Genomic DNA, 13,045 nt, shown 5'->3' on the forward strand with positions numbered 1-13,045 from the left:
CGCAACAAATCAAGGTGACATGTTCAATATTGATTCAAGTTTTGGATAAAGATTGCCAATGCAAGTCTATGGACCTGTGAAAAAGTCGGACAGCACTCGGATGCCATCGTTTTTCATGGACTGGTTGAAAGGAGAAGCCTCTTAATTTTGATGAAACGCTGATGGTAAAAACTGAGACACTGACCAAACTGATGAAAATTGGAATATTTCTGCATTCAAGATAAATTACTGAATGAGGACTAAGTCAATTTTTTTTTGTTCTAATTTTGGCAAGTGTGGAATATGTAAGACCTCATTCAGACAACAGTAATTTTTCTTCTGCGCAAAAAAATGTAATCATGTTTTGTATTAGATTTTCATCAGTGACTGGTCAGTTTTTACCTTCAGAGTTTCATGAATTTTTTCTATATGCAAAATAACCTGATGGTAGTTTATCAATCTTCTATCAAACACGCAATGAAAAATGGATGGCATGTTTGTTTGTTTTTTTACTGACTTGCAATGGTGAGTTCATCTGTGACTTGGATCAAAATCAGGCATGTCTCCATGTTTTGGCGCGAACCTGTCAATCAAAAAAAAAAAAGGGGCATATGGACAGCCCCATAAACTGTAATGGATATGTGTTGTATCCGTAAAACACGGACATAACTAGCATGTAAAAACACTGACGCCTGAATGTGCTCTAAGCAGAAGTCCGTTATTAGGCTGAGTAACCAGAGTAAGATGTGCTAGATATTTTTTTTTTTTTTATTATTATTATTATTATAGAGATATGAAACATTAGTCAATTTTTTTAATACATTTAACATGAAAATGTTTATAAGAGAAACAAAAACAGTGAAATAATCCTTACAAACGTTAATACAGACTCATTTAAATAATTCTGATCATAACTAGGCAGTCACTAAAAAAAACTAGAAGTGCAGCAAAATTGATAAGATTTTGAAGGCTTCAGTGACGAGGAACAATTTAAAATATTACAGGGTTTTTACCCCCTTTCATTTATACTGAAGTTTACAAATACTCACTGATCCTATCTCGATTTGTGGGACATTTTCCGTTGGATAACTGGTGCAAGTCACTTTGTAAATTCTCCCGAGTCTTCAAAAGAAGAGAAGGTACGGATGGTAAGTCCAAAATTATAAATGAACGTTGGGGAAAAAAATATTGGCGCAGATTCGTTAACATTTTAAGGCAGCTATTAGGTGTCAATCCATAACAAAAATAAGGCATTCAAGCCAAACCCCATATGTGATACTCTTTCTACAGTGTGCTTACACATCTAAAAGAAACAGGTGTGGGACTACAAAGACCAGCTGAGTGCTACTCTTTCCACTCTAAAAAGTGATCAGGAAAGAAGATTTAGTTCACTTTTAGGGAGGTTTGCAGTGCAATGGGTAACATTTTCTGCACAAATTTGTAACTGCGTACGTTGCGAATTCTTATTATATAGTCTGAGTGGAGGCAGTTGTACTATTCACTTAGATTATAATGTCCATATACATGAAAGTCTACATTAGATACAGTTAAGTCCATATATATTTGGACAGAGATACCATTTTTCTAATTTTGCTTATAGACATTACCACAATGAATTTTAAACAAAACCATTCAGATGCAGTTGAAGATCAGACTTTCAGCTTTCATTTGAGGGTATCCATATTAAAATTGGATGAAAGGTTTAGGAGTTTCAGCTCCTTAACATGTGCCACACGGTTTTTAAAGGGACCAAAAGTAATTGGACAATTGACTCCAAGGCTTTTTCATGGACAGGTGTGGGCAATCCCTTCGTTATGTCATTCCCAATTAAGCAGATAAAAGGCCTGGAGTTGATTTGAGGTGTGGTGCTTGCATTTAGAAGGTTTTGCTGTGAAGTAAACATGCGGTCAAAGGAGCTCTCCGTACAGGTGAAACAAGCCATCCTTAAGCTGCGAAAACAGAAAAAAAACCATCCGAGAAATTGCTACAATATTAGGAGTGGCAAAATCTACAGTTTGGTACATCCTGAGAAAGAAAGAAAGCACTGGTGAACTCATCAATGCAAAAAGACCTGAGCGCCCACAGAAGACAACAATGGTGGATGATCACAGAATAATCTCCATGGTGAAGAGAAACCCCTTCACAACAGCCGACCAAGTGAACAACACTCTCCAGGAGGTCGGCGTATCAATATCCAAATCTACCATAAAGAGAAGACTGCATGAAAGTAAATACAGAGGGTTCACTGCACGGTGCAAGCCACTCATAAGCATCAAGAATAAAAAGGCTAGACTGGACTTTGCTAAAAAAACATCTAAAAAAGCCAGCACAGTTCTGGGAGAACATTCTTTGGACAGATGAAGCCAAGATCAACCTCTACCAGAATGATGGAAAGAGAAAAGTATGGTGAAGGTATGGTACAGCTCATGGTCCAAAGCATACCACATCATCTGTAAAACACGGCGGAGGCAGTGTGATGACTTGGGCATGCATGGCTGCCAGTGGCACTGGGTCACTAGTGTTTATTGATGATGTGACACAGGGCAGAAGCAGCCGAATGAATTCTGAGGTATTCAGAGACATTCTGTGTGCTCAGATCCAGCCAAATGCAGCCAAACTGATTGGTCGTCGTTTCACACTACAGATGGACAATGACCCAAAACATAAAGCCAAAGCAACCCAGGAGTTTATTAAAGCAAAGAAGTGGAATATTCTTGAATGGCCAAGTCAGTCACCTGATCTCAACCCAATTGAGCATGCATTTCACTTGTTAAAGATTAAACTTCAGACAGAAAGGCCCACAAACAAACAGCAACTGAAAACCACCGCAGTGAAGGCCTGGCATAGCATCAAAAAGGAGGAAACACAGCGTCTGGTGACGTCCATGAGTTCAAGACTTCAGGCAGTCATTGCCAACAAAGGGGTTTCAACCAAGTACTAGAAATTAACATTTTATTTAAAATTATTGAATCTGTCCAATTACTTTTGGTCCCCTTAAAAACAGGGTGGCACAGGTTAAGGAGCTGAAACTCCTAAACCCTTCATCCAATTTTAATGTGGATACCCTCAAATGAAAGCTGAAAGCCTGAACTCCAACTGCATCTGAATTGTTTTGCTTAAAATTCATTGTGGTAATGTCTATAACCAAAATTAGAAAAATGTTGTCTCTGTCCAAATATATATGGACTTAACTGTACGTATGAACATAACCCTCACAGTATATCGTATGTGATGCAGGCAACACTTTCACCTGACTAGTCCTGCTCCATCCATTTCCGAAGTCTTGAGTTTATGCAATGTCTTACCTGTTTGGGCAGGACTGAGCAAAGTGCAGATTAAGGGGCTGTATACACTGGCATCCTAAACCGCACAATTGCCCCCTCCCCGGGGTCTCAATTTCACTAGTTCCTGTATCCTCAGGATGCTGATACTAGTGAATACAACAATGGAGGAGAGAGCAGCTGGCTCCAACGTCCACCCTGTACAGTCGCTCAGCTCAACACCTCACTACATTGTTCCTGCTGCTGTTAGAGCAATACAAGGGAATGTGAATAGATGAGTATTTTTATTTTAATGTCAGTACTTGTGTGGGGTGTAATGTGGAGACCACCATTCTGTATGGGGGATTCTCGTTCATTGGGTGAAATGATTTCTCGTGCAGCGACAAAAGATCATTGTTCTCATCGGTGCATCTTCCTCGCGCTGTCAAGAAATATGGCGGCCTACGCACACTGCGCCATCTATGACAGGTCGTTCAGTGCACATTGTTTACCGCGCTCTGCCTGTGCCGTTTTCTGTCACCAGTTGGACTGTGTAATGGCCGCCAAGCCTTAGGGCTTATTCAGATACCAGTTTTTTACTCGTACAAGAATAACGGTCTGATCGTTCTGATCAGAGTGTGGTCCGAGTGTCATCGGTTCTTCTCATAACTATAGAAAAAAAAAATAGTTTCTCCACCTTCTCCCTTCTGACTGTGAAAATCGGACAGCATTTAGATGTCATCAGTGTGCAGTCTGTTGTTTTTTTGTTTTTTTTATGGACTCACAGACTTGCATTGCTCTCGGATCAAAATCGGACATGTCTCCGATATTTTCTGTGGTCCACTTGGTCCGAAGAAAAAAACGGACATGTGCACAGCCCCATAGAATATCATAGATGGCAGTACTATCTGTAAAAACCACGGATAGCACTCGTGAGAGAAAATCGGATGTGTGAACGAGCCTTTATTTCGACCCTTCTTCCTTTGTATCCCACGTTATACTATAATTTATAGCCAGAAACTTCCAAACATATACAGAAGGTGGCACCTCGGAGTCTTGTAACTTCTTACCTATTTACTGTGGATACATCGAATACCTTGTTCATTTTCAGGATGTTATACAAAATCTTCTGTACAGTTATTTTGGAATTGGGTGAGAAGAGTAATTTCGGTGCATTGGTGAAGACATTGCCATAGTGGCGGTCATGTCAGAGCCAACAATGGAACAAGCAGAGACCTGATTGTAGGGCAGGATAAAATCTGATCCTGTGGGTAGAGAATTTTGGAGAGAATCCTTTGCGGGATCCAAACAAAATGCAGTTTATTATACGTATGAGGCAAACTAACATTTGATTAAAAGCAAATACCATAAAGTGAAAAACAGGATGCCGGTAATGCCAAACTATTTCATATTCCAGTTTTGCCAAATGAGTTAAGATCAAGGATGAGCCATTTCTGCATCTGCAGTGACATAGGGCTTTTATTTTAAAGCATTTTTAACCTACAGTAATATTCAATAGAAAAAGAAATGATACTTCAGACCAAGAGCCAAACTTGGTGCAACAAAGAATAACAAACTAAACAATTCTATAAACAAAGCATCTACATTGTTGTGACTGATTTGTAACTTCTTTCCTAGCTAGAAATGAGTAGTTGGCCCAGGTTGTCTTTGAGATCCTCCAAGACGTACCGAGCCGTACTACATTTGTCTACACGTTAGAAGAGATGTATTTGTCTATGCCCATTTGGTGACAGGGATCCCGATCACTAAAATTGGAAGCGGGCCGGGAACCTTCTTGCTATGCCATGCTTTCATATTAAAGGGGTTGAACCAACTGAGCAAGTGATCACGTATCCACTGTATGTACAGTTCCAGTCTAAATCATTCAGCCCCATTGGAAATAAGGTTTATTAGCAACATTTAAAAACATTTTGTTGTTGGTAATAAACCAATGAAACAAGGTCAATGTAAATACCTTAGTTCATTCATCATAGCCAATGGCCGCCAGATCACTAATATTTTGGCGCTTAATTACCACAACCATCTTCTTCAAATCTTTCAAATCTCAACAAAGATTTTCTATAGGGTTCAAGTTAGACTCTGAGGTATGCTTGGACCATTGTTTGTTCCTCACAGAAGGCATGACATTTTCTTAAATTTCCTGATATTTGATGTAATCCATCTTGCCTTTCACAGGTTTCCAGTGCCAGAGTAAGCAAAGCAGCCCCAAAGCATCACTGAGCCACATCCACGCTTCACTGTAGGTATCACCAAGCCTTTGTCATGCTTCACTGTAGGCATCACTGAGCCCCTGCCATGCTTCAATGTAGGAATCACCAAGCAACCGCAATGCTTCACTGTAGGCATCACAAAGCCACTGCCATGCTCTTTGGTGGGCAACACCAAGCTGCCATCATGCTTCACTGTAGGCATCAACGAGCTACAGCCATGCTTCACTGTAGGCATCACCAGTCATCACTGTGCTTCGACACCACAAAACCACCACCATACTTGACTGTAGACTGGATGTTATTTTCAGTGTATGCTTAACTCTTTTTCCACCAGACATCTTTGATCCATAAGACTAAAAAGTTCCAGGTTTTTTTTAAATCGCCACAGAACAGAATTCTAAACCTGAATAAAGCAAATAAGCAAACACTAGTACAGCCACTAAAACTAATATCCAGAGGGCTACTAGGGGCTGGACAGGACCACCCAAGGTGCGGATAGGGCCGCGAAAATGGAACCAGGACAGCTGTGCAGGAATGACTAAATACCTACACTGATAGTGCAGTCGGCCCCTTACCAGATATAAAGTATAGGATGGTAAATGTAAAAATATAAAATGGGAACATACATATGTGGAGCTGGCGGACTTACCGGAACATGGATGCCGCAGCGGCAGCAGAATGGGCAAGCATGTAGTTCTACGGTGAGAAGCCCAGAACCTCGTGGATAGAATACCGTGCCGGCCAGCAAATCTGGAGGGGCTGCGGCGCTGAGCTGCACCGAGAGGAGGATCAATGAATGGATGCACGTGGGCGCTGTATCGGGAAGCCCTGAGGCGGGAAAGGGCTGAACGCGCAGGCGAACCTGCAGGGGAGCGGGCACAGAATCGCTGTGTGGTCGCTACGTAGAGCCAGGGAATGCCCCGGCCGGTGGCGTCCCTGGATACGAGCAGGGAGAAGATGGCCGACAGAAGACTCAGCGTGTGACGTCACAGCTACGGAGCGGTACTGGGACCAGAATTAACCAACGCGTTTCGGAGGCACTACGTCCTCCTTCGTCAGGGAACCCTGACACCCGGGGTATATGGCATCAGCACCGGCATGATGGGCGCCACTCCTTGCACCGCTGCGCTGCCGGACTCTCTATTGACACTCTGTCTTTTAGCTGCATTAGCGTTGCCGGGTGCTGCGGCGTCTCCGTGCTGCGACATACTGTGCCCCCTTAGTTAATCCGGACCCTTCCGGTCCTCCGCTTCCGTCGGGATAGTGTAGATTCGTTCCGCTGTGCAGCAGGATCGATTTTCCCGTCGCTCTGATGTCAGAGCGCTCAGCTTGGTGCCGCCCACAATGACATGCCCCCTGCTGCTCCCACCCACCGCGCTCTGTAATGGCGGATTCTGAAGTTTTTCAGTTAGACTGGGGCTCAGGTGATGGCGTAGCTCAATTAACAGTCTCGTGCCTAACGGTTATGAAGTGATTACCTCAGGGGATGGCGGCCATCTTTACTCCATTATAACCAATGGGGAAAAGTCACTTTCAATAGTTTTCAATGGGGAATGGATTTTTCTTTAATAAAGTCAATTTTCAAGATTTTTCATCCCAGTTTTCGGCTCCAATCACGGCACACAATACCCGGTATACGGGCTGGCTAGATCCTGTTCGTGACGCCAATTGTGACGCCCAGGAGACCGGGATACCCAGCACCGGACCAATGGAGTCTGTCTCTTGAGGGGGATGTCACGGGTGGCTTGACCCGGTGCTGTGGCCTCAGGCAATGCACAGTGTAAGGGGTATCATGAGGGGACAGGCACTTACTTGATCAGCAGCAGATTCTCCCAGCGGTGACGATCCCGATCCTGGATAGATGGCTATTGTCCAAATGAAAGACTGAGGCACTGAAACGTTTAACCAGTTTACTTTAACATAAAAGGATTTACAACCAGTCCTGTCACCGGAGTCTGTATGGGAACTCTGAGTTACTTTGACCCTGCCGGGGTCTTCGCCTCTTATTGTGCGCAATTTCTGTGTGGCCCTGCTGCTGTATGTGAACTGGCTGCCGGCCCAATCTGTCCCCTCCGGGTCCTGGTTTGATGGGCAACCCGAGTCCTTTTATCGGTTTACCCCCTCTGGGAGTACTGCTGAACTCTGTGTCTGTTGCTGCGTCCGGCCCTAGTGAAGCTGATATCACCTCACGTTTTTCCGGTTGCTGTATTATATATAATGAATACAGCCACGGATCCGGTATCCGCCTTTGCGCCTGTTCTGGGTAGTGATTAATGCTACCCGGTTCTCACAATGTCCTTTTTCTCTATCCCTCTTCTCCTCAGGCCGGTGATTTAGGCCTGGTAACAGTCACAGGGCTGTTAGAGATTCAACTGAATGACCTCTCACTATCAGCTCCTTGGCCCAACTGCCATTTCTTCTCTCAGACCAGAATGGATCAAGGGGAGTCTCTGGAGCTCCCCCTTCTGGCCGGAGGTGGTAGTGCAGTCTTGCTATTTTAGTATTTGCATTTACTGTCAGTAACTATTTTTGTGGCAAATACCCCTAGGGGTGCCACAGGGAACCCTGACGAAGGAGGACGTAGTGCCTCCGAAACGCGTTGGTTAATTCTGGTCCCAGTACCGCTCCGTAGCTGTGACGTCACACGCTGAGTCTTCTGTCGGCCATCTTCCCCCTGCTCGTATCCAGGGACGCCACCGGCCGGGGCATTCCCTGGCTCTACGTAGCGACCACACAGCGATTCTGTGCCCGCTCCCCTGCAGGTTCGCCTGCGCGTTCAGCCCTTTCCCGCCTCAGGGCTTCCCGGTACAGCGCCCACGTGCATCCATTCATTGATCCTCCTCTCGGTGCAGCTCAGCGCCGCAGCCCCTCCAGATTTGCTGGCCGGCACGGTATTCTATCCACGAGGTTCTGGGCTTCTCACCGTAGAACTACATGCTTGCCCATTCTGCTGCCGCTGCGGCATCCATGTTCCGGTAAGTCCGCCAGCTCCACATATGTATGTTCCCATTTTATATTTTTGCATTTACCATCCTATACTTTATATCTGGTAAGGGGCCGACTGCACTATCAGTGTAGGTATTTAGTCATTCCTGCACAGCTGTCCTGGTTCCATTTTCGCGGCCCTATCCGCACCTTGGGTGGTCTTGTCCAGCCCCTAGTAGCCCTCTGGATATTAGTTTTAGTGGCTGTACTAGTGTTTGCTTATTTGCTTTATTCATTTTTTATGTGGTTTTGGTCCCTTTATGCGCGGTTCAGCTGTAACTTTCATTGTGCATATTTCTATAGCAGGATTGGCACTTACCTGCCCTGACTCCAGCTGCTAGGGACCTTGGGGTTTGATATTAGCGCTTGTGTGTTTCCTTCTTTTAGAATTCTAAACCTTCTGTGGCTTATTTACATGGTTTTGAGACCGTTGAAGCCAACTTTACTTCTCCTTCGGGGTCAGTAAAGGTGAACATCTTGGACTACAGGAATGGAGAATTTTAACATTTAGCTTGCGCCTTACTATGCAAACTGAAAAGCCTGGTGCCATCTAATCTAGCTTCTAGTCCTTTGCAGCCTCTAACCATCGGCTGCCTCAGAAATCTGGTGACAGCCGGTGCTAGCCTCCTCTTTCTACTATGCCCAGGTAGTGTAGCAAGTGTTCCTTTCATTTTGAACTTGTTAACTCTGCTTCCAATTGTAGCTTTAGGAACATTCAATGCCCTTACTATCTTTCCAAAAATATTGTTTTCATAGAAAAATTCTATGAAACTCAGTTTTGTCAAAACTTGGGAAAGTCTACTTCTGTTCAGTGAGATATTGATTAAAATCGTACTTTTAAAAGTGGGAGGGATACTACTTACGTTGAGCACTGTATATACAAAATGCTCTGCACTACACTGTGACATGGCTGCAACTCTAAGGGGTTATTTTTTTCCCACTCAGTGTTGCACTCACCTTCCTTCAAAGTGAGCAGAAATCACACATCCCAGATTCACGATTTGCTACCACCACTTATTGAATATGGGCGATAAATCCTAACACCGCACACTGCTGTCTAGCATTCAAAGGGTTAAAGGAGTATTCTCATCTCCAGGATCCTATCCCAATATGTAGTAGGTGTAATAATAATATTAGCAAACACCTCCAGTTAGAAATGTAGTATAGTTTTTCTGATTTGCTATGTCACTTACCACATGTGCAGGGCATTGCATGAGCTTAGATATCCATGGTTACGACCAGTCATATAGTGACAGTTGTTAGTGGTCGTAACCATGGATACCTAAGCTACTGTAATGCCCTGCACATGGGGTAAGTGACAGAAGAACTATACTACATTTCGAACTGGAGGTATTTGCTATTATTATTATTACAGCTACTACATATTGGATAGGAACTTGGAGATGTGAATACCACGTTAAGCACTCTGGAAAGGGTTATGAATTATTTAGAGAATAAAAAAAACTGAACTTAATATATTTATGCTTTAATGGAAAAGCTACAACAAAAATACAAAGCAAAACAAAATAAGATAACCTACAAAAAACAAGGAAAACGGCTACAACAGAGATGCCTAATACTCTTCTTCATCCCTTATATCCTTACAACTCTGCCCGGCATGCAGCCATGATGCCCAGGATAAGCGCTCAAAGGCTATGTTTGAACAGAAGGAACGCTACAAAGTTCAGATTTGTTTGTGTCATCCCGAAGAACCTCTTTGTGTTTTTTGTTGTTAATAAGGATTAATACATAATAAAAAGAACGATGGTAGCAAGAAACCAAAAGAGATCTTAATCCCTTCCATGGATGGGAAAGAAAAAAAATAATTAAAATGTTGTGATACAGATTGGGGCTCCGGCTTGGCTTCTGTTTCTTCATCAGACGCAGAATTTCTTCTGTGTTCTATTATTCATCGGCAGTTGACAGAACAGAGACAAATGAGTAGATTTGCATTGGATTGTATGGAATGAAGCACCAATATTTCTCAGCTTCAGAAGGTGTAACTGGGTCATGAAGATCTTTTTCATTGCTTGAAATTCTTGACAGAGTTTCCTTCCAGCAGAGAATGAATTGAATACCAATGAGCGGAGTATAATCGGCAGGCAGAAGAAAGCGTCGTACGAACTGGCGAATATTTCTCCCTGTCATGTAGGTTGGACTGAAATATTACTGTCTAGACTGGACGGTCACGCGTCATCTCGTCTTCTGCTCATATGCTGCAGGTCTATGGGGTCTCTTATATTGGATGTGCAGACCGTGAGGCAGAAAGTTCTACAAAATCAATAGAATAATTATAGAATTTATCTTCTTTTATTTGGAGTTCGATGAAGAAATAAAATTCAATCCCACCGTTGTTTTTCAAGATTTTTTGTACTGTTCACTATAACATAACATAGTAACTTTATTATATGGTTCTTTATTAGTGATGAGCGAATATACTCGTTACTCGAGATTTCTCGAGCATGCTGAGGTGATCTCCGAGTATTTTTTAGTGCTTGGAGATTTAGTTTTTCTTGCCGCAGCTGAATGATTTACATCTGTTATCCAGCATAAGTACATGTGGGGGTTGCCTGGTTGAAGGGGAACCCCCACATGTACTTATGCTGGATAACAGATGTAAATCATTCAGCTGCGGCAAGAAAAACTAAATCTCTGAGCACTAAAAATACTCGGAGGACCCCCAAGCGTGCTCAGGAAATCTCGAGTAACGAGTATATTCGCTCATCACTATTCATTATGATTACAACAATTCCAACTATGAATGTTTTCTATTACGTTTGCAGATAGAGCACTGTGCAAAAGTTTTAGGCAGGTGGGGAAAAAAATGCTGCAAAGTATGCTTTCAAAAATGTAAATGTTAGGCTATGTTCACACGTGTTTTTGCTGCTTTTTTAATGGAACTGTTAAGCAGCATTTTACAGTACCAGCAAAAGCTATGAGGTTTCAGGAATCTCAAACACACACATTGTTTGCTTTTTCCTGAGTGAACTGCAGCAAAAAGCGATGAGTAAGTGAAAAGCGCAGGTATCTGTTTTGCAGGAAGTTCAAGAAGTTTTTTATGCACAAACTTCATCAGCATGCAAAAAAGAAAAATGTACTTGATAAAAAAAAAAAGCAGCAAAAACAAAGCAAAACCTGCGTTTTGTAAGTGGCTTCTTTACTGCCAAGAGAGCATCTTTTGCCTGCAGAAAATGCAACATGGGAACAGAACCTGAAAGGGAATCTGTCACCAGGTTTTTGCTACCTCATTTGAGAGCAGCATAATGCAGGAAAAGAGACCCTGAATCCAGCGATGTGTCACTTACTTTATCTTTCTGATTGTGGATTGGTGGAGTCCATACTCTTTATAAGTGAACATCAAAACCTTCTTTTGTGGTCCTCCGAAATCACTTTTGTTTTTGTCATGATAAACTTCCACAAACGTGTTGTAGATCTTTGTTTTTTTAAATAAAAAAGGTCGCCCACTTAAACCTGATTTTCATCCCGCTGATTAAAAACATCTGATTTTGATTTCACCTTCAAATAATCTGCTTGAGTTAAAGGTTTACATACATTTTTCACTCACAGGCGTGATATTGGACAGTTTTCTAATAGTCTAAAGTTTTTCACTCATTTGGTTGATTTCGTTCTCTTTATCTACTTTTAGGACTTGTTTGAAAATGTGATGCAGTTTTAGGTCAAATTTATGCAGAAATGTGGAAAATTGTGAACTGTTTAGAAATTTTTAAACATCACTGTAAGGACATATTCTGTTTAGATGTACCTTTTTCTTAGACCAACAGAGCTGTGTCTTTAAAATAACAGGACAAAATCTCATGGATCTGTATCCTAAAACTGAACGAAGATCGCAAGGACAGGACCATCAGCAAGGAGGAATGTTAATTTACACGCTGATCAGAGCAGTGGCCTGCAGTGTATGGATGCTAGATTCAGCGTCTGGAGCACCTTGGGCCCACCAGAGATAATCATTCTTGGGGCCCACTATGTAGCTACATAGAAATAAATACAAGACCACCAATTGTGCGGTAAAACACGCTAATATCAGGGTGTAATATAAGGTAGTACACATCTTAATTATGTAGCAAGGGTTGGGGTAGCCCTCTCATAGAATATAATGCAGCCCCCTCATAGAATATATTGCAGCCCTCATATAGAATAATGTAGCCCCCCTCATTACCCTCTCCACCACCTCCATCATTGTTCTCCCCCCTCCACCCCATCATTGCCCTTTCCACCACCTCCATCATTGCCTTCTCACCCACCACCCCATCATTGCCCTTTCCACCACCTCCATGATTGCCTTCTCCCCCCTACCCCCATCATTGCCCTTTCCACCTCCTCTATCAATGCTTTCTCCCCATCATTGCCTTTTCCACCACCTCCATGATTGCCTTCTCCCCCACCACGCCATCATTGTCCTTTCCACCTCCTTTATCATTGCTTTCTTTCCCACCACTCCCATCATTGCCCTCTCCCCCACCACCCCAATCATTGCTCTTTCCACCACCTCTATGAGGTGTCAGTGCCTGGGCCCACCGGAGAATTCTCCGGTGGGCCAGTCCTACCCTGGCTAGATGTATATGGGGTTAA

The sequence above is a fragment of the Ranitomeya imitator genome, chromosome 5 (genome assembly GCF_032444005.1).
Source record: "Ranitomeya imitator isolate aRanImi1 chromosome 5, aRanImi1.pri, whole genome shotgun sequence".
NCBI lineage: Eukaryota > Metazoa > Chordata > Amphibia > Anura > Dendrobatidae > Ranitomeya > Ranitomeya imitator.